Source organism: Acinonyx jubatus, chromosome B1, assembly GCF_027475565.1.
Source record: "Acinonyx jubatus isolate Ajub_Pintada_27869175 chromosome B1, VMU_Ajub_asm_v1.0, whole genome shotgun sequence".
Taxonomy (NCBI): Eukaryota; Metazoa; Chordata; class Mammalia; order Carnivora; family Felidae; genus Acinonyx; species Acinonyx jubatus.
The window spans coordinates 49,087,303-49,111,635 of record NC_069382.1 but is presented as its reverse complement, the minus strand read 5'-3'; the positions used below and the strand labels follow the sequence as shown (position 1 = coordinate 49,111,635).

At 34.0% G+C, this 24,333-nt stretch overlaps 1 protein-coding gene across 10 annotated transcripts in view; it reads right to left on the bottom strand.

Moving 5' to 3' along the window:
* The window catches only part of HMBOX1 (homeobox containing 1), a 193,118-nt gene that overhangs the window by 123,435 nt on the left and 45,350 nt on the right, over positions 1-24,333 (bottom strand). The window contains exon 2 of one of the 10 annotated variants that reach the window (XM_053216661.1): positions 2,512-2,577. The exons of the other annotated variants lie outside the window; for them this stretch is intronic. The gene's annotated coding sequence lies outside the window, so the exon portion shown is untranslated. The remainder of the gene's footprint in view (positions 1-2,511; positions 2,578-24,333) is intronic. 10 annotated transcript variants of the gene reach the window in all.

Sequence of the window (24,333 nt, the reverse complement as noted above, 5' to 3'; positions counted from 1 at the left end):
AATTTGTAAATATGTAAAAATTCAGAGAATGTATTTTTTCAGGCATCCCAACTAAGAAAAATAATTAAGAAAAGGTTCTAACTAAGAAAAAACAAACCAGAATAAAAGATGTGGTAATAGGGAAGATGAAGAGAAAGGATAATACTGTAAGCAATGAAACTTCCAGTTTCTATTATATAATACACATTTAAATAATAACCAAATGTCTAGGAATGTATAACTTGTATGATAAAGACTCCTGAAACAAAGACTATATCATAAAAGAAATTTTAATAAATTTCTAAACTATACAAAGTAAAAGAGTTGTAGACAGGTGAGATGAAGGTAAGCAGAAGTAAAAATACTTCCAAGATCTCACAAGGAAGAAGAGGCTCAAGGGAAAAAAAGAAGAGGGGCAGAAAATAAAAATACCCTTAAAAGTCTCATCTCTTCAAGGTCAAGGAGCCGGCAAGGAAAGCAATGAGCATCTTTTGGGGGAAAAGAGTATTTTGTTTTCAGGTAACTGCAGAGAAACATGTATCAGTCAAGGTATAATTTTAATGTCAAAAGTACTTATCAGTATAAAGAGAAAGATTATATAATTATAAAATATACAGTTTATGATTAAAATATAAGAGTTACAAACTTGTATACACAAAATAACATAGCAGGTAAGAAAGCAAAATTTGCTAGAACTTTAATAAATTTATTTTTAAAAATAGAAATATACAGTAATTTCAGTATACTTTTTAGAATAGACAAATACAGTTGGAAAGAATATAAATTTAATTATAGTATCAATTAACATGATTTTTAAAAGCTACCTTGTAACCCTCTAACCAAAAACAGATTTTCCTATGTTCACTACCATGACTTATCATAAACATGGTCATAATGAAAGTTTTAATTAACTTCAGAGATATATACCTTAAAATTTTCAAAAAAAAATTACAATATCTTTCCTTAAAACCTATGACACTAGATAATCTTTGGATCAATTAGGAAATCAAAAGGGAAATTATGCTATATGTGGTAAGCTATGACAATATATAAATAAAATCATAATTAAGACCCATGTGATCCAGTAAAATTTATATGCAGAAGTAAATTTATGGCCTTAAAGAATTTTAATATTTTTAAAAGGCAAGAGAGAAAAACACTTAAAAAAGAAATGAGAAAAGAAACAAAATTTATCAAAATAAATTAGGAAGAAGAAACTAAGAGATATTACTAAGAGATAAGAAGTAAAGACTTTATAGAGAACATAAATAAATCGAAAAGGTAGCTCTTTGAAAGATGATTAAATAATCAGAGTCTAATGAGTGGGTGGAAAAAAAAGGGAACAAGAGGAGTGAAAACTCAAGATTCAGAATGAAAGAGAAATACAACCACAAGTATAGGAGATAATTAAGAAAACAAGACAAATTTTAAAAAGACAAATGCAATTTCATGGCAATTCATTTCAAAACCTGAAAGAGAAGATGATTTCCCAGTAAAATAGAAAATATCAAAATTGACCCAAGAGAAATGAATTGAGTAGAACAAAACACCATAAATTAAAGGTAATTAAAAATCTACTATAGAAAAACATCAACACTGGGCTGGGTTCTCAGTAGATTCTTAATCTTTAAAAAAAAAACATAATTCTAATAAAAGTAAACCACAGAAAAATACAAAAAATGTTCCAAGTCATTTTATCCAGTAAAAATAACTCAATGCAAAAATCTAATAAAGGTACTAGTACATAAAATATACCCATAAACTGATTTCACTTTAAAGTTAAATATGATTCTAGGGGCGCCGGGGAGACTCAGTCCGTTAAGCATCCCACTCTTGGTTTCAGCTCAGGTCATGATCTCCCAGGGTTCATGAAATCAAGTCCCACGTTGAGCTCTGTGCTGACAGTGCAGTCTACTTGTGTCTGCACACATGTGTTCTCTCTCTCAAAAATAAATAAACATTAAAAAAAAATTAAATGTAATTATAAATTAAAAAAAATAAAATTAGACAATAGAGTCCAGGCACATGTCAAAAATAATATACTACTAGTATTTATTGCAGAAATACAAGTGGTTCTTTTTTAATCAACATAATCTAATACATCAACAAATTAAGGAGAAAAAAATCGTATCATCGTATCATTAGATGCTGAAAAGCATTTGATACAATTCAGCAACCATTTTTTAAATGTTTATTTATTTATTTTGAGAGAGAGAAAGAGTACTGGCAGGGGAGAGGGGCAGAGAGAGAGGAGAGAGAATCCCGAGTAGGCTCCATGCTCAGCACAGAGCCCAATGTGAGGCTTGATCCCACGACTGTGAGATCATAACCTGAACAGAAACCAAGAGGATACTTAACTGACTGAGCAACCCAGGCGCCCCTCAGCTTTTTAATAAAGCTCTATGGAAAAAAATAAAACAAAAAAATTAAGCATTTCTGAAAAAAAGAACAGTAGTATCATATATAGCAAAACACGATAACCATTTCAAATAAAATTAAGGTTATATGAACATACAATAAATTTGTACATACATTGTACAGAGGTATGTGTGTTTATGTATAGATCAAGAACTTGCTTCTATATGGAAATCTGATGATCTGTGGAAGAGATCCAGTGACAGTGGTTACTTTGAGTACAGGGTGGGAAATGAAACGATTAGGGAAAAGATGGGAAGGAGACTATTCACAGTTAATTTTTATTATTTTAATCATATGAATCATTGAATCATTACTCATTCAATCAATCAATAAATAAAATTAATTAAATTAGGGATTAGAACAGGAAGCCCACTAACCCCTTTAAAATTCAACAATGACTTAAAGACTATAGGGACTAATTAAGACATGAAAATGAATTAACTGGCATAATATCAGAATGAAAGAGAAAATACCTTTTTGTTAATGACCTGATGGAATACTTAGAAAATGCAAGCAATTATAGTAAAAGAAAATTGAAATAAAAATAAATTATCAATAAGAGGTATGATACAATACAGTTAAAATTTTAAAAAGTTCTCAAAAATAAAAAATAAAAAAATAAAAAAAATTCTCTAGTTTAGAAACTAACACATACAAAAATAATGGGAAAAATATTTCATTCACAGTACTTTTTCCCAATACTTATACATGACCGTATTGAGAAATAACGCCAAAAGATTTGTTTTTTTTTTAATTTAAAAATAGGAACTTAAAGTTATAAAGCAAAAAGTCCAAGAATCACCAAAAAACCTGAGCAAAAGGAGAAAACTAAAAATAGACTTCACTGACATATATCAGAATACATTCAAAAGACAATAATCAAATCAATATGGCACTGGTTTAAGAATAGACACACAGATGAGTGGAACAGAATAAAAGCCTTAAATATAGATTCCAGCACATATGAAAAAATGTACAAGTCAGAAGTTAAATTCTACTTCTGCAGTAAAGGATAAATTATTTTTTCAAATGATCATCACAAAACTGATTATCAAGCAAAAAAAAAATAGATCTTTATCTTACATTATTTATTAAAAAAAAAAAAAAGAGCTCCAGGTGGGATAAAGAAGAACAAGTGAAAAAAATAAATCACAGCAACACATTCTACAGTAAAATTTATAAGATGATATGTCTTTTAAACAATCTTAACAAAGAGCAAAAACTTGAAGAGACAGGCAGACATAAAAGTTCAAAATTTCCTAGACATAAAAAGTGAAAAAAGTATCAACAAACTAAGCAATTAAACTGGAAAAAATATTTGACATGTAGAGACAGAGCAGATTCAAATTATCAAGTTTATAAAAAATACTCAAACTTACTAAAAGTGAAATAACAATTAAGTGGTTCTAATGAGACAGCACTTTAGCAAAAATTTAGAAGACTGATAATATCTCAAGAAAGTACTGTCATATTTTATCATCTAAATGAATTATGACATCCTTTTGTGTATTTTTTTAAAGTTTATTTATTTTGAGAGCAAGAGCACACAGGGGAGGGGCAAAGAGACAGGGAGAGAGAATCCTAAGCAGGCTCCGCAGCTCAGTGCAAGGCCTGATGAGGCAGGGCTCAATCCCACGACAGTTAGATCATGACCTAAGCAGAAATCAAGAGTCAGACACTTAACTGACTGAGCCACCCAGGTGCCCCATTTTTGGAAAGAAATCTGGTATCATGTATAAAATGTAAAGTACTTCCTTCTACCTGTAACCTACCAGTCCAATTTCTGGGAATCTATCATACAGAAATAAAAGTAATCATATGTAATATATACAAAGATGTTTACTGTCACTTATTTTCCAATTTCTTGTCTGTATAAACAGTATTGTTTGTTTGTCTCTTTCTTTCTTTCTTTCTCTCTCTCTCTCTCTTTCTTTTTCAAGGTAGGCTCTATGACCAATGTGGGGCTTGAACTCACAATTCTGAGATCAAGAGTCACATGCTCTACTGACTGAGTCAGTCAGGCACCCTAAGCAGAGTTGTTTCAATCAATACAGGAATGGCTGAATAAATTACAATATACTCTGATCAATTAACACAATGCAATCATTAAAAAGAATAAATCAGTTTTACTAAGTGACTTGGTGGGGATCTGCACAATGCAGTTGTTGACTGAAAAAAAAAGCAACATGCAATCAAATGAGTATAATATGATCAGGCTTAAAGAAAAAGAAACTACAGAGGCACCTGGGTGGCTCAGTCAGTTAAGCGACTGACTTCAACTCAGAGCATGATCTCACGGTTTGTGAGATGGAGCCCCACATCAGGCTCTGTGCTGACAGCTCGGAGCCTGGAGCCTGTTTCAGATTCTATGTCTCCCTCTCTCTCTGTCCCTCCCCCACTCATTCTCTCTCTCTCTCTCTGAAAAATAAACATTAAAAAAATTAAAAAAAAATACAATCAAAAAATCACTTTGTATGTCATGTCTTATGTCAGTGTGTATACCTATATACATACATAGACACATACCTAAGTACCTGAACATAGAAAAACAGGTAGTCAACAGATAATGGAGTTGGGATTAAGAACGGGTATGTGTATTTGGAATATGATCAGGAAGGATAAATGCATCTATGCAATAGATACATACACCCACATTTATGTAATAAAATTATAAAAATTCCTAATATCAGAAATGGACTCAATTATCAAATGATTAATTTAGGGTTATCAAAATACTACACAAAGTCAAGTTGAACAATGCAGAAGCCTACTATGAGCATTGTTGACCCTTGAAGAAAAATAAAATCCAGAAAATCCATTAGGAATAAGAACCTGTAGATGCTGTGTAATCCACAGGTGGTAAAAGGTTTTTTGTTTTTTTTTTTTTACCCTACATTTTCTCTTTAACATAAAAAGTAGTAACTGTAGAAGGTAAAGGAAAAGGTGAATTTCAGAAGACCTATACTATAAACGGTAAGTCTGCCTCTTACTCCAAACTCCTTTTTCTCTTTCACTCAGACACCATTCAGTTTCTTCATACATCTTAGTACAAGAGTGACTATCACTTTATGATAATTTCCCAGCAGAAAAATTGTTATAACAAAGAATATGTACATTTTAAGTGATGCTAGGTTTTGTCAAATTGCCTCCCAAAAAGGCAACAATTTATACTCCCCACCTTCAGGTAATGCTTAATTGTGAATCCAGTACATCCAGTAGCAATTTACAATCGAATTTATACTTTGCAGTTCAGCTTGTATGTTCCACTCAATAATAGTAAACACAGAAAGGACAGAATATTTAAATCAAGGAAGAAAGAAAGAAACAAGGAGTGTAAGGCTTTAGGAAGAAAGCAAAGCATAAGAAAGAGTGAAGAGTTAGCTTAGCTGTACCAGAGGCAGTAAGCAAGCCATCAAGAGGAGAGATGACAGGGAACATTGCAAACATCAATTAGTGACCCTTTAAGCCCAGATTTGGATACCAAAAAAGAATTCTCAAAAGTTTAAAACAGCCATTACAGAGCTCTTTTTACTGCTCTTTCAGCATCTCACAGAACCCAGTGCTACCATTTAAACTATTTAAAATAAAGCAAAAAAAATATGTTAAAATACAGAGGTACACAAGTCTCATGTTTCTGCAAGTTAGATGCTGTTAGTATTTTCAATTTACAGATTGTGAATTCAAAGAATTTACTAAAGTGAACCTCCTTCCTGACTAGATATACAGTAAACACACACACACACACACACACACACACACACACACACACACACACACACACACAAAGCTAAAAAAGGTCTTAAACTCTTCTAAAGTGAACATCCCTTTCCCTTAGCTCTCAGTCCTTCTGTCCAAAGATAAATACTGTTAAGTTTCCTGTGAATCCTTATAAAGATAAAAATTAAGAAATAAATACACTTAGACCTGCATATAGCTACCATACAATTCCTTTTTTAATGGTGGTTTTAAAATACTTTTATTATGACAATTTGCAAACATGTACAAGGGCAGTTAGAACAGAGTAATAAATGTTCAAGTGCCCATCACCCAGCTTGAATAATTAAGAAGGGAGGGGAGTTGTTAATTATTTTCAAGTGAATTCCAGACATCTTAATCATTTTAACATACAATTCTTAGCAAGCCTGAATATCTGGTTTCCAAATCCAGAACAGATTAGACACAGAAAGTTAGAAAGTGGTTGGGAGTGTTTAAAAAGGCTTTACCACAGAAAAAAAAAAAAAAAATGACAGCTGCCTGAGAAGAACAAAATAAAATAAATGAAAACAACTATTTAATTATAGATACATATAACACTAACTCATCAAAAAATTAAAGTCATCTTTAGGGTCTTTGTTTTAAAAAGGCAGGAAAGTATGTGATACACTTGTTTCAAAAGTTAAAAATGGTTAAAAGTTTACATTTTAGGAAGTTAATCAGAAGGTGTTTCACTTATGCTAAACAATTTCCCCCTGAACAATGTTGGGTAAATGAGGATTTACTACATTTAGCTGTGATTTGAAAGGCAACTTGCAGAGTTCTGCAGTGAAGAATGCTTGGTGACTAGAGGAAAACAGAACCACAGATACTGCAAATTAACTCATCTAGATTAGAATACTAACCTCTCAAATAATGCCTCTAGGTAGTTTAAAACTGTAAATAACAACCACTACCACTATTTAATGTTTACTTCCCTGGGCCAAATACTTACTGGTTAAGTATTTTACAAATACAAACTCATTTAATCTCACAATTCCCTGAGGTAGGGAATTAAGACAAGACACTACTTGCCCAACGTCAATAAACTAATGGGACTTCCCTTTTCTTATTAGAACTGTACTATAAGTACTTGTGTTGGGCTTCATCTTTCTGCAAGTATAAGTTTAGGGATACAATTTTTTATCATTTTTCTGGGGCAATGTTTCATTGTGATAGGTACCATGCAAAAAGTTCAACAACAGACATACTACTAAAAAAAATCTAGTATTTACATCAAGTTTTACTCATTATGATTCAGGATTAAAGGATATTGTATACCATGGACATTTTTATTCCAAAATAATTATTACATATGCTACTTGTCAAATTTTTAAAGACCTATATATACTCTTGTGGCTTTTCTTACATTTCCAGTGACAGGGAATGGAGAGTTTTGCTGAAAGATCTTCCTTTTATAAAATTCTAAACTGTTTCTTAGAACTTCAATCCACTCATCTGGCTGGATCAATACAGACTAAATTTTACTTTTTCTCTCCCACAAGGCAGCCTTTTAAATTATCTGCAGAATCTTGCAAAGAGTCTCCATGCTAAGTATTCCCAGTCCTGATTCCAGTTTGACATGGTTTCCTCATTTGTCATTATCCTGTCTTCTCTTAAAAAGTGGCTCCCCAAATTTGACACAACACTTCTGCAAAGAGCCTAATCAGAGCAGGATACAGGTTTTCTGGTACTAGACCTAAAACAATATTACTGTTTTCCATTACCAAGTCAATTTTGTGTGTACTAAATTTGCAGAAAAAAGTTTCCACACATTCATTCATGAAGCAGTGATTAAATATCTATGATGTTAACTGAATAAGGCTATTTTTTTATGCCAAACTTCCCTTTCCTAAACTCAGGTTTTTTTTAACAAAAAAGCAAAATAGTTTCACTTTTGCTTCTTCTTCTAAGAAAATATTAATCTTTAATATATATGATTAATATATATGACTAATACTAATCAGCATGTTATATATTTATCGTATGTGTCTATTACCTGTGTCACGATTGCCAATTATCTGTACCAACTCCTAAAGCAGTATCTGGAACACAACAGGCACTACAGTTATTTGTTGAACTAACTCATGAATAGACAGAAGAGGGTAGAACATTCATATTTTTTATAGCTTCTTGGAAGGAGTCTCTAGGCTACTATACTTCACTGTTAGATGTTGAAGCATTATCAATAAACACAATTAATCAGAAAAGCCACATGACTGCCACATGCCCTCTAGAATTTACTATGGTCGTCTAATATAGGAGTTAAAGGTTTTGATTACTTTAAGATATATGGTGGTTTTTGATGTTATCTTCAAAATATTACTTGCATTTCTCCATTCTAAAATAATTATATAACCTGAAAATAAAAATATACATTGTTAATAGAAGGTCACTAGTAAACTCTATTTAACTATGCTGTGAAATGTTAGGATATGCTTAAGTCAGAGGCTGAGCCAACCTCTCTGCCTTTATATGTGGCCTCAAATGTACTGGACTCCAACCAGAAGCACCTTTATGTTACAGTCGGTTTAGATAACACTTTCTTGTGGATTTATATCTGAAAGAGTTGTAGTTCCAGATTTTATTTATTTGAGTTCAAAACACATGAAGCTGTTTTCATTTATTATCATACTGTTTATATTATACTATTTTGCATTCCTTACTATGAAAGTCTCAGGGTGTTTGAATCTCATGGGGTTGTCAATGTTAAGTTACACATGATCCTACTTCATTCTTACTGAATTGCAGTACAAATATATTGTACCACATCAGTTTAGGACAGGTGTTCCCAAACTGTGCCATGCATCAGAATTAAAAGCACAGAATCCCTAGCCAATTCTGTACCTACTGATCCCAAATAATTGAGGGTAGGGGTCCAAGAATACTTTTAAACAGCTCCTGGAGGTAATGCTGCTTGGAAACTACTAGTTTAGAGAACAAGCAAGAACTCTAATACCACAGTGCCAGAGAACAAGAAAGAATTAATATGGCAATGTCATACCTGGTGTATAAAATATAACATCTAGGCATAAAGACAATTTTGACAATAATGTCATCCAAAATATTTCCTATTATTTCCCATACCAATCAATACTCTGAGTACTTAATCTTATTCATAATTGAAAGTAAATTTGGTAGAGTTCTACTTCACTACAACAGGAAGACTTATTTTGAAGGCAAAGTCTATCATCATTATATATATATTTTTAAGTAGGCTCCATATCCAGTGTGGAACCAAACACGAGGCTTGAATTCACGACCCTGAGACCAAGACCTGAGCTGAGATCAAGAGTTGGAGGCTTAACCAACTGAGCCACGCAGGTGCCCTCATTATAAATAATTTTTAAAGTTTGTGTACTATCATTCAAAAATGGAACTACCCCCTGGACTAAAACAAATACATTAAAAAATCCCTATTGACACACATCCAGAGTATTTTGATATTAAAATATAACGATTTACTCACAGAACCAATTCACATGCCTTGATCCACAGCTCAAACATTCATATGGCTTTGAAGCCTCTATTTTCTTTTGCAGGCAAAGGATATAACATACTGATAAACAACCTCCAGAGCAAACCCTTGTGGTTCTGCATTTCTGAAAGATTCAATATTTTCTTCCCATTTTTGCATTTCCCCTATCCCAGCAGTTTTCCAAAGTTTAATAAATAATTATAGAATTGGCATAAAGGATTTCATTAAGCTACACTGAAGTAAATCATAAAATCTTAGATTAAGCTAGAACAGATGTTAGTGTTTTCCAATCACCTCTATTTACAGATGAAAACAAAAATCAGATAATAGGAGCCAGAAACCCTGACTCCCAGGTTAGTGCAAAAAATCCAACATAGTGCTCTAGAAACTTAGGGTCTATATATATGCGTGTCATTTAAAGGTTTTGTTGAGTTCAGAATTGTTATAAACATGCCAATGGAAGCTGTCCATAGTTGGTCCTGGGCAAGTATTTCTTGGAAAGGGATGAATAAAATTCATCATATTTTGCGAAACAACATAAGAAAAACTACACAACAAGATAATTGTTTGGTATTCACTTTCCCTATAGGCACTTCTTTTTATGTTCAATCCTGCAGTACCTTGTATTCATTTATGCTTTCAACAAATATTTACTGAGCATCTACTACATGTGAGAAATTACACTGGGAAATACAGCAATGAACAAAATGCCTATTCACATAAAGCTTACATTCTTGTGGTGAAAGGCAGGCAAATTAAAAAAAAAGTCAAACATACAGTATTTATTTATTTATTTTTTATAAGATAGGAACATTTTTTTTTTATTTTTTTAACGTTTATTTATTTTTGAGACAGAGAGAGACAGAGCATGAACGGGGGAGGGTCAGAGAGAGAGGGAGACACAGAATCTGAAACAGGCTCCAGGCTCTGAGCTGTCAGCACAGAGCATGACGTGGGGCTCGAACTCACAGACAATGAGATCGTGACCTGAGCTGAAGTCGGACACTTAACCGACTGAGCCACCCAGGCGCCCCAAACATACAGTATTTAAATCATGGTAGGTACAACAGAAAAAAATAAAGCTGGGAAAGCATTTAGGGATTGTGGGTGGTGGGGTTACAATTTTAAATAGGGTGCTCAGAGAAAGCCTCAGTGAGAAAGTTAAATCAGAGTAAAGACCTGAATGAAGTTAGGAAGCAAGCCATGTAGATAAAGGGGAGAAAGCATTTAAAATCAAGACCCTGAGGCAGAAACTGTCTATCATGTTCAAAGAACAGCACCGAAGACAGCGTAGCTAGAGTTGCATGAACAACAGAACACGAAATCAGAGAAGTGGGAGCTACCAGGAGGCCCAGATCAAAGAGGAACCTGTAGTTGAAAATTTCTATTAAAAATACTAAATATTATCTTGGCTAGATAGAAATTAAATCAGTAGCTTCACTAGGGATGATTCAATTTAATAGGAAACTTAGCATGAATCAGTAATGGTAGAAATTTCTGATAATATCAACAACAGGTTAATAGAAATGTTATTTTGGGGCATTCCCAGCATCCATTAAATTGACTTTAGAGAGCATCATCAACTACTCTTATGACTAGCTTTGAAGCATCCTCTTGTCAATTTATTAGGAGGTGAGTGCTAAAAGGAGGATATAAAGGCAGAGGATGAGGGAATTCATATGCTCTTCATTGCAAGAGAAGTGGAGAAGTGTTTTTACCTTCCACATCTCAGGAGGATATGCTAATATATAATTCAAAATAAGGAGGTAGCCAATCAGGTTATGTTTTACAACTGAACTTGAAGTCAAATTCCAGGGAGCCAAGTTATGTTTCATCCCAAGACTTACAACACTAAAGGACAGCTGCAGTTTCTTTTACTTCCTGCATTCCCAGTCTATAGTTATTTCAGAGCCTCGCATTTTGTGTTGCCTGACTGAACAGATCTGAACAGCACCTCAAGTCATTAGAAAAGGCTCTCCACCTGAGTTAGGGAGCATAGCGCTTTCTCATGCTCATCTTTAAAAACCTGGGAGGTGCAGATACCATCTCATTTTCCCTATTTCTTTTGCTCTTTTATGTTCCCCATGACCAGGCCATTCCCAACAAGATCATGTACTCTACTCCAGAATCATAATGGATTATCTAAATTTTATTTGCTATAATCTCTTTATATTTCAGATCTGTTATTCTGAATTATTTTCCTCAGATATCTACTGACAAACTCATGAGTTCTCAAACTTCAGTAACAAAGTATAATGCACAATACAAATATACAGTATTAATATTTTAAATTATTTATTATATGCTACCAAATACAACTAGCTCTCAAAAAGCACTCTCTGTACAATGGATTCATATCTAATTATAAGTGGCAAAACTTGTTCAATCTTTGGAATAATTTCCAGATTCAAATGAGTTTTACATTCTTTTATATTATGTCTAACCAGCATAAAAAAATGTGCTAAATCCTGTGCTCTTTACTACTTCTTTTATATGAATTAATATACAAATAAAAGTAGAGATTTAAAAATACCTATCAAGCACATTCATATTAAAGAAAATCTCTACAAAGGACAGAGAATGATTCAGTCTTAAGATTCTGATTTATACTTTATGCCATATCCCCAAATACTAAGTGTTAATAGCTTCAACATATAATTGATAGGTTGTCATTTTAAACTGGAATTTATAGCTTGAAAAATCCACTCTTTATATAGTAAACTAAAAGAACACACAAGTATGTGCTAAACCAACATTTCAATTACTCTCTTACCAGGTTCTTTTATCTGTGACCTTCTCTTTCGTACTTGAAACCTTTTTTCTGCTGCATTAATACCATGGTTTCTAACTGTCCTATCTCCATTCTTGTGATACATAGTTAACAAAACAATCTTTCTAAAATTCAAAACTGGGAATAAAATGGAATAATACAAAGAATAAGAGACTTGGAGCAAGATGGTTATGTGTTTGAAAGCTCAGGTTCTACAACTTGGTAACAGTTTGGTCTTGTACAAATGTCTTAACCTTGCTAACCCCTGGTTTCCTCCTCCGCGAACTGTAAACAGTGATATCTGCCTCAAGGGGTCACTATGAGGACTAAAATAAAATACAGAAAAAACCTCCTAAAGTAGGCACTTGGAAAGGTTAGCTCCCTTGCTCCTTTGTCAGTATGAACTATCAATCTTTCAAAAAGGTTAGTGTAACCTAAGAGAAAACTAATTTAAGGAGACTATCAGAAAGACAATGTAATGGCTGGTATTGAGAACACTTGCTTTCTAGTAGGGGAGTTTATTTGGAAAACTATACCATGAGAAAGTAGTTTTGTGAGCATGCAGAAATGGAGAGCTAGACAGACAGCTCTCAGCCAAGAACTGCTTGGACAACGCTTGCTTCTCCCCAGTAACTGTCAGGACTCAGTGTCCCAAGAGTTTTCCTCCCAAATCTAGTTTTTTGTTTTTTTTTTTTATAGTGCCTCCAAATAACCTTTTAATTACTCTAAGTATGAATAAGTGACTTAAACTATTTGAGAAAAAACATCAAGGGCAGTAGTTTCTAACCATTTGACTGGGATGGAGGCAATGGAAGTCTATGACAAGAGGGAGGGAAGAGGTAATATTAACAATTGTATAACACTCTCTAGTAGGAAATTCTGAAACATGGAATACAAAAATATGAACTACGTAGGTAACAGTTTTTGATCCAATGGGAATCATCAGTGTCTGGGGACTTTGGCTCAAGGTATTAATTCCTCTTCCAATACCTCACTGAACAAAACACATTCAAAATGCTGCCATGAATGACTACAGCCTGGCTAAGTTTTATTTGAATACTTATTAACATCTATGATCATATCCTCCCAGTCCCTTCAAATAATGACCAAAATCTAGAAAGAATTCTGGTAGAGATCATGGAAAGAACAATGAATATCAGTGTTTTCTGATCCTGCCTGCTAAAGTTTTACACCTCTAAAATAGAAAATGTTTGCTGGAGTCATGGGATATGGCAACTAAATGAATAGAAATGAGATATTAAATCTCATGATTCTGTATGTTGTCCTCAAGGGTGAAGGAAGTTTCAAATAAAGATTTAAGAAAATAGAAAACGATGATATCCAGACCTGAATATTTAAGAATCAACAGAACACCCAGAGGCAGTATCTAGTTGATAGCAGATGATGAAGAACCAGAAAATGTGGGAGTCAGAGCTGGAGAAATAGACCAAATAAGCTACCTCTGTATGTGCAACAGTGGAGGGCATAAACTGGAGGCTTAGCAAGTTGGATCAATCCCATGGATTTTGTTTGGTCTACATGGAATTTTGACGTTAGGAGACAGAATATAAATATGAAGCCTTCTGAATTAAAGAAAAAAACTGCAGCATCTGTCACCACTGAGTCACCACTAAGTTTGTAATACCTAGTGTGCCAACAATTGGCTGGAGTTGAATTGCACTGCCCCCCTTCATATAAGGCATGCACCCTCCAGTTCAGCACAGTCCCTACTATTTCTAGACACTAAATATCAGCTGCCATTCATCACCAAGCTTATACTAAGGTTTGTTCCAGGATAGAGAAATAATTCTTTGTACTTTTATCTCTATGAAAAGTATGAAAACAAAAACAATCTATTTTTTCTCCTTACCTGGTCCACTTCTTTATGATTCCTGGGTACTACCTGAGCAATCACCAAATAAAATGAGGTAGTGACACAGCTCATTAAAGGAGGAGTCTAGAATATAAGCTAGAAATCAAAAACAAACTCCTAAGAATTTAGTAACTGAAAATGCAGCAGGTTCTAAATTACATAACCTTTAACCTAGCAATTCCAGTTCTGGGGATTTACCTCCCACAGATATAGATGGGTAAAATAACTTATGTTAAATGTTATTCTCTGCAGCATTACTTGTAATAGAGAAAGATTAGAAGCAACCTAAATATCCAACATTAGGGGACAAGATAAATAAGTTATTATATAACCATGCAATGCAGCCATTAAAAAATAAGCAAAGTCTTCATTGCTAATGCAAAACAGTCTTCTAGTGAATAGAACAAGGACAAGCAGAGCAAACATGTCATTTGTGAAGGAGAAGGGGGAGAGTGGGGAAGAATATATACATTAACTATACCGATTTATTTATACACACATAAAGAATTTCTAGAAGGAAACAGAAGAAACTGGTAATACTGATTCCCCCAGGGTGGGGAACTTGACACCTGTGGGATGAAAGTACTAAGAGACTTTTCACTGGACATATTTTTGTATCTTTTGAATTTTGTAGCAAGTGAAACCAGTTTTTAAAGAAGTAACAGGTTGACTGAGCTGATTCCAAGTACGATTAAGAATTCAGCAACTATCATGGATGATGCAAATTTCAGCAGGAATTTAGAGGAGGGCGAGAGGGTGAGCAAAGGAGAGTGAGATGAAATAAAGGCCAATGGGAGAAATGGCATGATATCTTTTTCCATCTGGCTCTCTGAACTGGTTTTGAGCCCAGAAATAAAAGGATAGATGGAAAAGATAAGAAATCTTTTCAAGAGAGACTGAAACTCTGAGCACAAACTCTGCTGCTTTGGGATTTGGGAACAAAGCGTACAGAGATGGGAAGTAGGGAGAACTCTCTAATTCAGCCATGCACTCCCGGGTACTCTGAAGGCTGGCAGCTCTGAAAGCACCAAAGACAGAATCTAGCTACTACCCCTCACAGAAGACCCAGCAGCAGTGGCAGTGAAAAGGTACCACATTGGGGTGGCTTGAGGGGGATGGACTTCCCAAGTAAGCTGTAAGAAAAGAATATTCACTTCATGTTCCTGAACACATGTTACATTCCACTCAGACTCCCCAAAATACCTAAGGGAACTCTGAAAAGGGCTGGGGGGCTTGTGTGAGCAGGAGGGAACTAACAATTATATTCTATGTCTATACAGGTGATGAAGCCTAGAAACATTATGCTACAAAAATATACAAGTATTATGCAGAAGAGTGAAAGAACAGAAAACAATACCCTGGCAAGAGAGCCAGAAGTAAAGTCTTACTGGCCTTTTTTTTTTTTTTTTTTTTTTTTTTTTTTTTAAACCTAGGCTATTGCTCACTGAACAGGAAGTAGAAGAGAAAAAACATGAGGATGGCTGGAAAGAGGTTACTCAAGGCTCTGCTGGGAACCAACACACTTAGTTATGCAGTACCTACTTTCCAAAGTGAAATCTTTCAACTGCTTTAAAATGTTTCTTTTCTAAGCCATTGAAAGCAATGAGATCATGTTCTTGATTAAGTGCCAGGTTTTTTCCCCTGCAACCCAAATTGTTGAAGTTAAAAAGAGGAAAAATTAGAGGAATGAAAAAGGATGAAGGTAGACAGAACTGGGAACATAAAACACAGAGGGGGGGCAACATAAATATATTTTAATAGGCTAGTGGAAGAAAATTATGGAATGACCACATATAGAGTCTGTTTTAAAAGTCGAGGGTATCTTGCCCTGTTCCAAAAATATACCAAAGTATCCATTCAATCTGTTTAACTGATGTTTTCCTATTCCATTTTACCCAGTTAACATATACAATCCCTTTATGCCTAACAGCACATAGTATTAAGTAATTACAAACACATAGATAAGCCATTTGTGAAAGATGAGGTACATATTAATACCACAGGGCTTGCTGAACCATAAAAAGAAATCTGAAGGCTAGTCTTGGGCAATTTTGGTTCATATGTTTTTCACAAGTAGAAATAAATGATATTCACTACCATAAAGAATGGATAGTGAGAGCTATAATTTGTGAAATAAACAAGAAGTCAAACGTACAAGAAGCAGAGATTAAATTCCACCTTGAAATGCAATTCCTATGGCTTAAACAATAAATAACAATAACATGGCTCATGTATTATACTCTGTATCCATGAGTGTCTTCCACTCATATCACTATTTAATGTAACTTTATATTTAAATAGCACTTTAGACTTTTCAAAGTGCCTGCACATTTCTCACTTAATGTCCTCGATAATGTCCTCAATACCCCATGAACATCTGCCCTGTAGGTAGGACAGGTTTCACTCAGTTTTAGATCCCCAAACAGAAAGGTTAAGAGAGAACTTACAAATCAGTTGTAAGCCAGGGATAGAATGTAAGGGTCCAGAACTTCTGGTCCAATACTTGTCTAAATGATGTCTGTGGACTATTACTCATCTATGCACACTATTTACTAAGCTAAGACAGTGTTCCAGGAACTATAGACAATAGGCATATATGCAGGCAATAGCAATATAACACAGAACAAGAACATATATAATTTCCACCCTCATGAGCTTCCAGTTTAGTGAAAGTCATTATTCAAATAATTTTACAAATACATGGCAAAGCTTCACTTGTGATGGAATACTCAGTGCTCTGAGAATATATAATGTGGGGGAGTTGACCTAGTTAAGGATTTACTAGGAATCGGTTAGTAAGCTAGGAAAAGATTCCCTTAGGAATTAATGATAAACCTCAGATCTTATGGATAGGTACCACACAAAGAGAGAAAGGAAACACTGATTCTAGACTAAGGCAATATCATGTGCAAAAGACCTGCTGGAGAATCATGTAAAACACAAGCACAGTGTGTCGGAAGCAGAAGGCCTGACTCCCAACTTCTAACTCCCAACTTCTAAGGAGAGAGATCAAAATTCCCCATGTGATCTTAGACACATTTAAGGTTTGAGTGACTACTGCCCTACTCCAATTTATTTTATAATATTTAGATGTTTCACTCAAGAGTAATGGGTGGATTGAAAAGACTGAAAATAAAAGGCAACTGCTGTGTCCATTAAAGGTTTTATCTGAATTCTAAGGGGTGATATTACTTTTAATTCAGGACATAAAGAGATAAATTATGAAGGTAGTGACATTTGCCCTAGGCTTTTAGAGGTGGACTGAATTTCCATCAAGGATTGAGAGGCTACTACAGAAAAAGAAATGAAGAGACTGAAAAGATACCCCTGGCTGCTTCATAGAAGTGTGAATGTTTTATTTTAATGTAGCCTTTTCTAAGTGGTACTTTAGAAATATTATCCCTATAATATCTTAGAATTGCAGAGGTTTTGTGCAGCTTACAAGGCTTTGTTTAATTTTAAACCCACAACAGATTCTATTAGGTTCAAGGACAAATATTAACTCTCTCAAATTTGCAGATAAAGAAAGCCAGCTAAATGAGGCTGACTTGTGCAAGGTCACATTTCAACACTGCTCTTTCCTTTTAACGTTATAGATTCCTGATCATCAGGATGTGGAACAGATATCAAAGTTTGTTATCTGAAATATGGAGAACTGACCAGGCCTGGGATTCTAAGATACTTAAGAGCTCTACTATAGTAATTTAAGGCAACAGCCAGTTATTTGTTTTTAATTAAATGAAAGTAATAATAGGTATGTGGTCTTCTTAGACAGTGAGAAACAGGAAATAAAGAAAGACAGAGATTCAAATGAGGCACCCTTATAAGCCCTAATAACTGAGGTATAAAAAAAAGCAATTGTGGGTAAAGGGCTAAGGAGGTAGGGCAAAACAAAGTAGCATAATATACTGAAGGGCAAAAGTGAACAGGTAAGCGGAAACACAAACAGCACTTGGTAATGTTTTGAAGTGATTTTTCAGTTTTCTCCCAGAAGTTGCCTTCAAGAAATCTCTTGATGATCACACTTTGAAATTCGATGCTATTCTTAGCCATCAAACATACTTATTGCTCTTTACCTTTTCTAACACATAAGGATTCTAAATGATGCAAATAACAATCTTACTTTTAGTAATAAATATTAAGTCTCTACTTTGCATAAAATATTATGGAAGATACAAAAACAAAGTCACCAGTCTCAAAGGTTTATTTATTTTGGCAACATCAGCAGGTCCAATCACTATTCTGTATTCAACAAAATCTGTTGCACTTTATTCCCACAAACAGAAAGGACATTTTTTTTTTCTATAGAAAAACAAATTTTAAAAGCCATGAATAAGAAGATCCAAATCACATAGAGACTGATCCAAGGAACTAGGTGCCTCTGGCTTATGAATCTGGCCTATAACAAGTACTCCATAAAGTGATTATGCTGTACATATAAGAATACTTTTCTTTAGTAAAAAGGTAGCATAAAGTTGGAAAGAACAGAGGTGGAATAACAGTTCACTGCTAGTAAGAAACTTAGAGAACTTCAATGAGTATGAGTAACAAACAGTAATAACTTATTACCACAATCCAAAGAATTTTGGGTCTCTGTATGGAAATACTAATACCCACTTTAAATCCTCCAGAACCAATTTATAAATCTCTTTGTCTACCTCAGCTATACCATCCTCACTACCAATCCTGTATCATTCCTCTTGTCCATCTTTCTCATCCTGTCCCAATGAACTGGGTGACTAAACAGGTAGTGAACAACTGAAAAAAGGAAGACACAAGGAAGATAGTGGTTTTTTTCTTTCAATTTTTTCCAATTCTACTGTCTCATATCCTATCTACCTTAATATAAAATGAAGAATAATACTGTACTTTACAAGTACAGTGATGATAATGTTTTCTAATTTTCTTGCTCCCAAATCCCTTAATTTGGTTTTCTTGAAAGTGACCTTGGTTGCCATTCTTTTTTGTTCAGTAGTCCTTGATAAACAAAAGGTTCTTAACTCTTGGAATATAGAAAGTTTAAATGTATAATGGATGAGTCATGGGTGAGTCTCTATAATCTAACTTTCAGACATTAAAAAACCCATCTTCCCTGTGCCAAAGACAAGTAGATTTGTGAAGCAATAGAGTTTATCTCATTTGACATGAAATCATTCTCTTTTTAGCTCAATGTACCTAATATGTTCTTTGTTCTATGTAATATGTACATATGTACATGTACTTTACAAGTGCAATGACGATAATGTTTTCTAATTTTCTTGCTCCCAAATCCCTTAATTTGGTTTTCTTGAAAGTGACCTTGGTTGCCATTCTTTTTTGTTCAGTCGTCGTTGATAAACAAAAGGTTCTTAACCTTTGTAATATAGAAAGTTTAAACGTATAATGGATGAGTCATGGGTGAGTCTCTGTAATCTAACTTTCAGATATTAAAAAACTCAATTTCCCTGTGCCAAAGACAAGTAGATTTGTGAAGCAATACAGTTTATCTCATTTGACATGAAATCATTCTTTTTTTAACTCAAAGTACCTAATATGTTCTTTGTAACCACTGAACTATCTTTCATTCCTTACAGTAGATCATTACATGTTTTAGAGCACAGCTGAATTTCACTACACTAAAAAAGTAAACTAATGACCAATCCTAGTTATTATAGTTTAAATATATAACACATAGTATATATTTATTTATAGGAAAATGACACAATTATTACTTATTATCTCTACGTCTCCAGAGAATGTTTCTTCAATAGCTCATAGAAGTACTGCTGTTAAAAAGAACTGGCTTGGTATAAAACTACAGAGCATACAACAAAGGTAGTGTGAGCAGACTGTCCCTTAAGAGAAAAAAAAAAAAAAAAAAAGACTACATCCACTTTTGATTTCCATAGTCAACAAGGATCAGAAGGATAAACTGGAGTTTATGGATGTTCATACAGCTAGTAAAATATTTAAAAAATTTTTCAGGGAATGCTGCCTGGCTCAGTCAGTGTCAGTTCATGGAACATGAGACTCTTGATATGAGGGTTGTGGGTTCAAGCCCCACATTGGGTGTAGAGATTAAAAATTTTTTAATTAAAAAAAATTTAAAAACTTTACAGTCTCCTTAGATATAATTACAGTTAGGGGCACCTGGATGGCTCAGCTGGTTGAGCATCAGACTTAGGCTCAGGCCATGATCTTGTGGTCCGTGAGTTCGAGCCCCACGTCAGGCTCTGTGCTGACAGCTCAGAGCCAGGAGCCTGCTTCAGATTCTGTGTCTCCCTCTCTCTCTGACCCTCCCCCAATTGTGCTTGTGTGTGCTCTCTCTCTCTCAAAAATAAACACTAAAAAAAATTTAAAAAGACATAATTATAGTTGGTTATGTGAAAAGGAGAGGTCTTTTCATACTAACCATTATTTAAGGGGAGTAACTAAGGACCAATTACGTATGATAACAATAACGATGACAATGATACATTAAGAATAGTAATAGCATTCTATGGAGTGCCTGGGTGGCTCAGTTGGTTAAGCGTCTGACTTCAACTCTGGTCATGACCTCACGGTTTGTGAGTTCAAGCCTCGCATCAGGCTCTGTGCTGACAGCTCAGAGCCAGGAGCCTGCTTCAGATTCTGTGTCTCCCTCTCTCTCTGCCCCCTCTTCCACTCATGCCCTGTCTCTCTCTCTCTCTCAAGAATAAAAAAATATTTTTAAAAAATTTAATAAAAAAATAGCAATAGCATTCTAATATTTTTATACCTATTTTGTTTGAACATCATTACAAGCCTATTAGATAGGTACGAATATTATAATTTCACAAAAAAGAATGAACCAAGGCTCAGAGAATGTGAAAAAACACTAAATTTCATAAACTGGACCTTTGACAAGTACTAAAGTTAGGATTATGTATGAGAAGTTTCTGAGTCTAAACCCCAGCACTTTTTCTACTACACTATACTGGAGTAATGGATTGCATAATAAGGCTACATACAAATTACACTCATCTCAGGATACTTTTTTTTTGTAATGTCGCCCTGTTGCTTGCTCTTTAATCATGTCTCTCAAAGGAAGTAAGTCTTTAATTTTCAAGAAGTGAAATTTATCAATATTCATTCTCATATCATTCATGCTTTTCGGGTTTTCTCTAAGAAACATTGCCTTAGCAAAGTCACTTTCTCTTCTATAAGTTTTATAATAAGTTTCAGCTCTTAGGTTTACAACTATAATTCATTCAAGTTAATTTCTGGATACAGTATGACATAAGGGTCACAGCACATACCGTAAACCTGAAGGATATACCATTCCTCCAGCACCATATGCTCAATTGCCTTGGCACCTTTGTCAAAAATCAATTGACCATAAATGTGTACATCTTTCTAGACTCTGCTCTGTTCAACTGATCTGTCCTTATGCTAACAACACAACTGTCCTGAATACTACAACTTTATCATGGCAAATCTTAAAATCAAATAGTGTTAATTCCTCAAATTTTGTTCTATTAAAAAAAATGTGTTATTTTAGATCTTCTGAATTTCCATATAAATTATAGACTCAGCTTATCAAGTCCTACTAAAAAGCCTCCTAGGGTTTTGATTGAGATTCTGTTGAATCTATAGATCAATTTTGAGAGAACTGAAATTTTAAAATTTTTGAGTCTTCTGATCCATGAAAATAGTATACATCTCCATTTACTTAGGTCTTCTTTATATCACAGTATTTTGTGGTCTTGTACACATTTATTATTTATTTTTAAGTATTTCATTTTTTATGTTATTATAAATGGTACTGTTAGTGAACTTCCACTTTCCAATTGTTCACTGCTATTATCTGATAAGTGTATACAAAACTAAAAATGGTGTCTGTATACTGATTATATATACTGTGATTTCACTAGGCTGATTTAATAGTTCTAAGGGCTTCTTAAAAAATCCTTAGGACTTTCTAGAAACACAAGCAGGTTGTCTATGAATAAAGACAGTTTTTTTTTTTTTTCTAGTCTATGTGTCTTTTATTTATTTTCTTACCTTACTGCACTGGCTAGGAATTTCAGTGCACTGTTGAATAGAAATGGTAAGGTCAGAAATTCTTAATTATTCCCAATCATAAAAGAAAAGCATGCAGTCTTTCACCATTAAATATGACATTAGTTTTAGGTTTTTAGTAGATATCTTTTATCAGTTTAAGGAAGTTCTTTTTTATTCCTAATTTGCCTAGTTTTAGTTTTTTGTTTTTAAATCACAAGTGGCATTTTTCTGCATCTTCTGTACAACTTTCCTGCAATTCCTGCATCTTCTGCAATGAAATTACAATAGTTTTTCCACTTAAGTCTATTAATATGATGAATCACACTGATTTCAGAATGTTAAACTAACCAACCTTATTTTGACATTACATTAGTCATGAGGTATTAACTTTTTACAATTTGTTATTTTGTTTATCCTTTCCTAATATTTCAATAAGAATTTCTGCATATGTTCCTGAGAATATTGGTTTACAGATTTCTTTCTCTGTCATGTCTTTGTCTTGGTATCAGAGTAATAATACAGCCATCCTAAAACAAGTTGAGAAGTGTTCCTTTTCTCTTTTCTGAGTTTATGTGGAATTGGCATTATTTCTTCTTTAAATGTTTGGGAGAATTTGCTATAAAGCCCTGGAGTTTTCTTTGTGGGAAAATTTTTAACTACAAATCTAATCTAAGTAATAGACATAGGGACGTTCAGGTTGACCTATTTCTTCTTGAGTGGGCTTTCACAGTTTGTATCCAAGAAGGAATCTGATCATAAGTTGTTTTTTTTTTTTTTATCTAAGTTTTAATGTTTCAGGATCTATAGTGATATCCTTTTTTGTTGTTGTTGTTGTTCCAGATATTTGTTGTGTCTTCTCTTTTTTTCTTGATCTCTTGACAGGTCTGTCAATTTTATGGATCTTTTCAAAGAACCAGCTAGCTATTGGTTTCACTGATTTTCATGCTTATTTTCTATTTCATTGATTATCATTCTTGATTATTTCTTTCCCTTGACTTATTCTGGGAAAGATATTTGCTCATCTTTACCTAGTTTTTTGAGCTAGAAACTTAGTTAACTTATTTGGTATTCTATTTAGTTTACAAGAGTCCAAATCAAAAGAGTTCCTGCACCAAAGGAACTGAACTTAAGGAGCCTATTCACATCTGAACCTGATGCAGATCAAGAGATCTTGGACTTGGACAGCATGACTATAATCAGATAAGACTTTGTGGAATTTGGGAAGAGAATAAGTATATTTTCCATGTGGGAGAAATATAAAATGTAGTGGCCTGAGAGTGGACTGTGGTAATTATTTTCATAGATGGTTGTAATAATTTCTCCTTTGGTGTGTGACTTTGCTCCTCTGTCCATTGAGAGAGAGAACTGGAATCTGAGATTATACAACTTCCCAAACCAAACCTTGAGCCTCTGGTAAATTCTGCTTTTCACTTTTTTGGAGAGCTGCCCTGAGATTACCTTGTAAAGAAGATGGCCTACTTTACTGCCCTGAGATTACCTTGTAAAGAAGATGGCCACACAGAAGAGAACCAAGGCATGCCAGCAGACAGACATGTAGGTAATGCTGTCTTGGACTTTCAGCCTAGCCAAACCTCCACCTAAATGGAGCCCCATGAGTAAGCCCAGGCTAAGCCAACAGAGGAGCAGCCCAATCAGTTCTCAAAACTATGACAAATAATAAATCTTTGTTGTTCACTCCTAAGTTTTAAAGTGGCTGGTTAATCTGTAGTTAACTGAAACTACTGAGTACTGATAGAAAATAGGTAAAAGATTTTTCTCTTTATGGAGTTGTTAAGGGAAAAACATAAAGATAAGATTTAAATCAATTGAGATATTGCTAAACATACTCATTAAAAGCCACAAAAGTAAAAAAGAAAAAAAGATAAAAGACGGAGTATGAAGTAGAAAAACTTAAATAAGGGCTTCCCATAATTTATATATTTGCTTTACACTATCAATGCCTGCTAATCTCTGCTCTCTTTGGTAAACAGAGCCTACCACCCATTCTCAATGGTAGCCAGAGTGATCTTTAAAGCTGTAATTCAAATCATGTCATGTCCC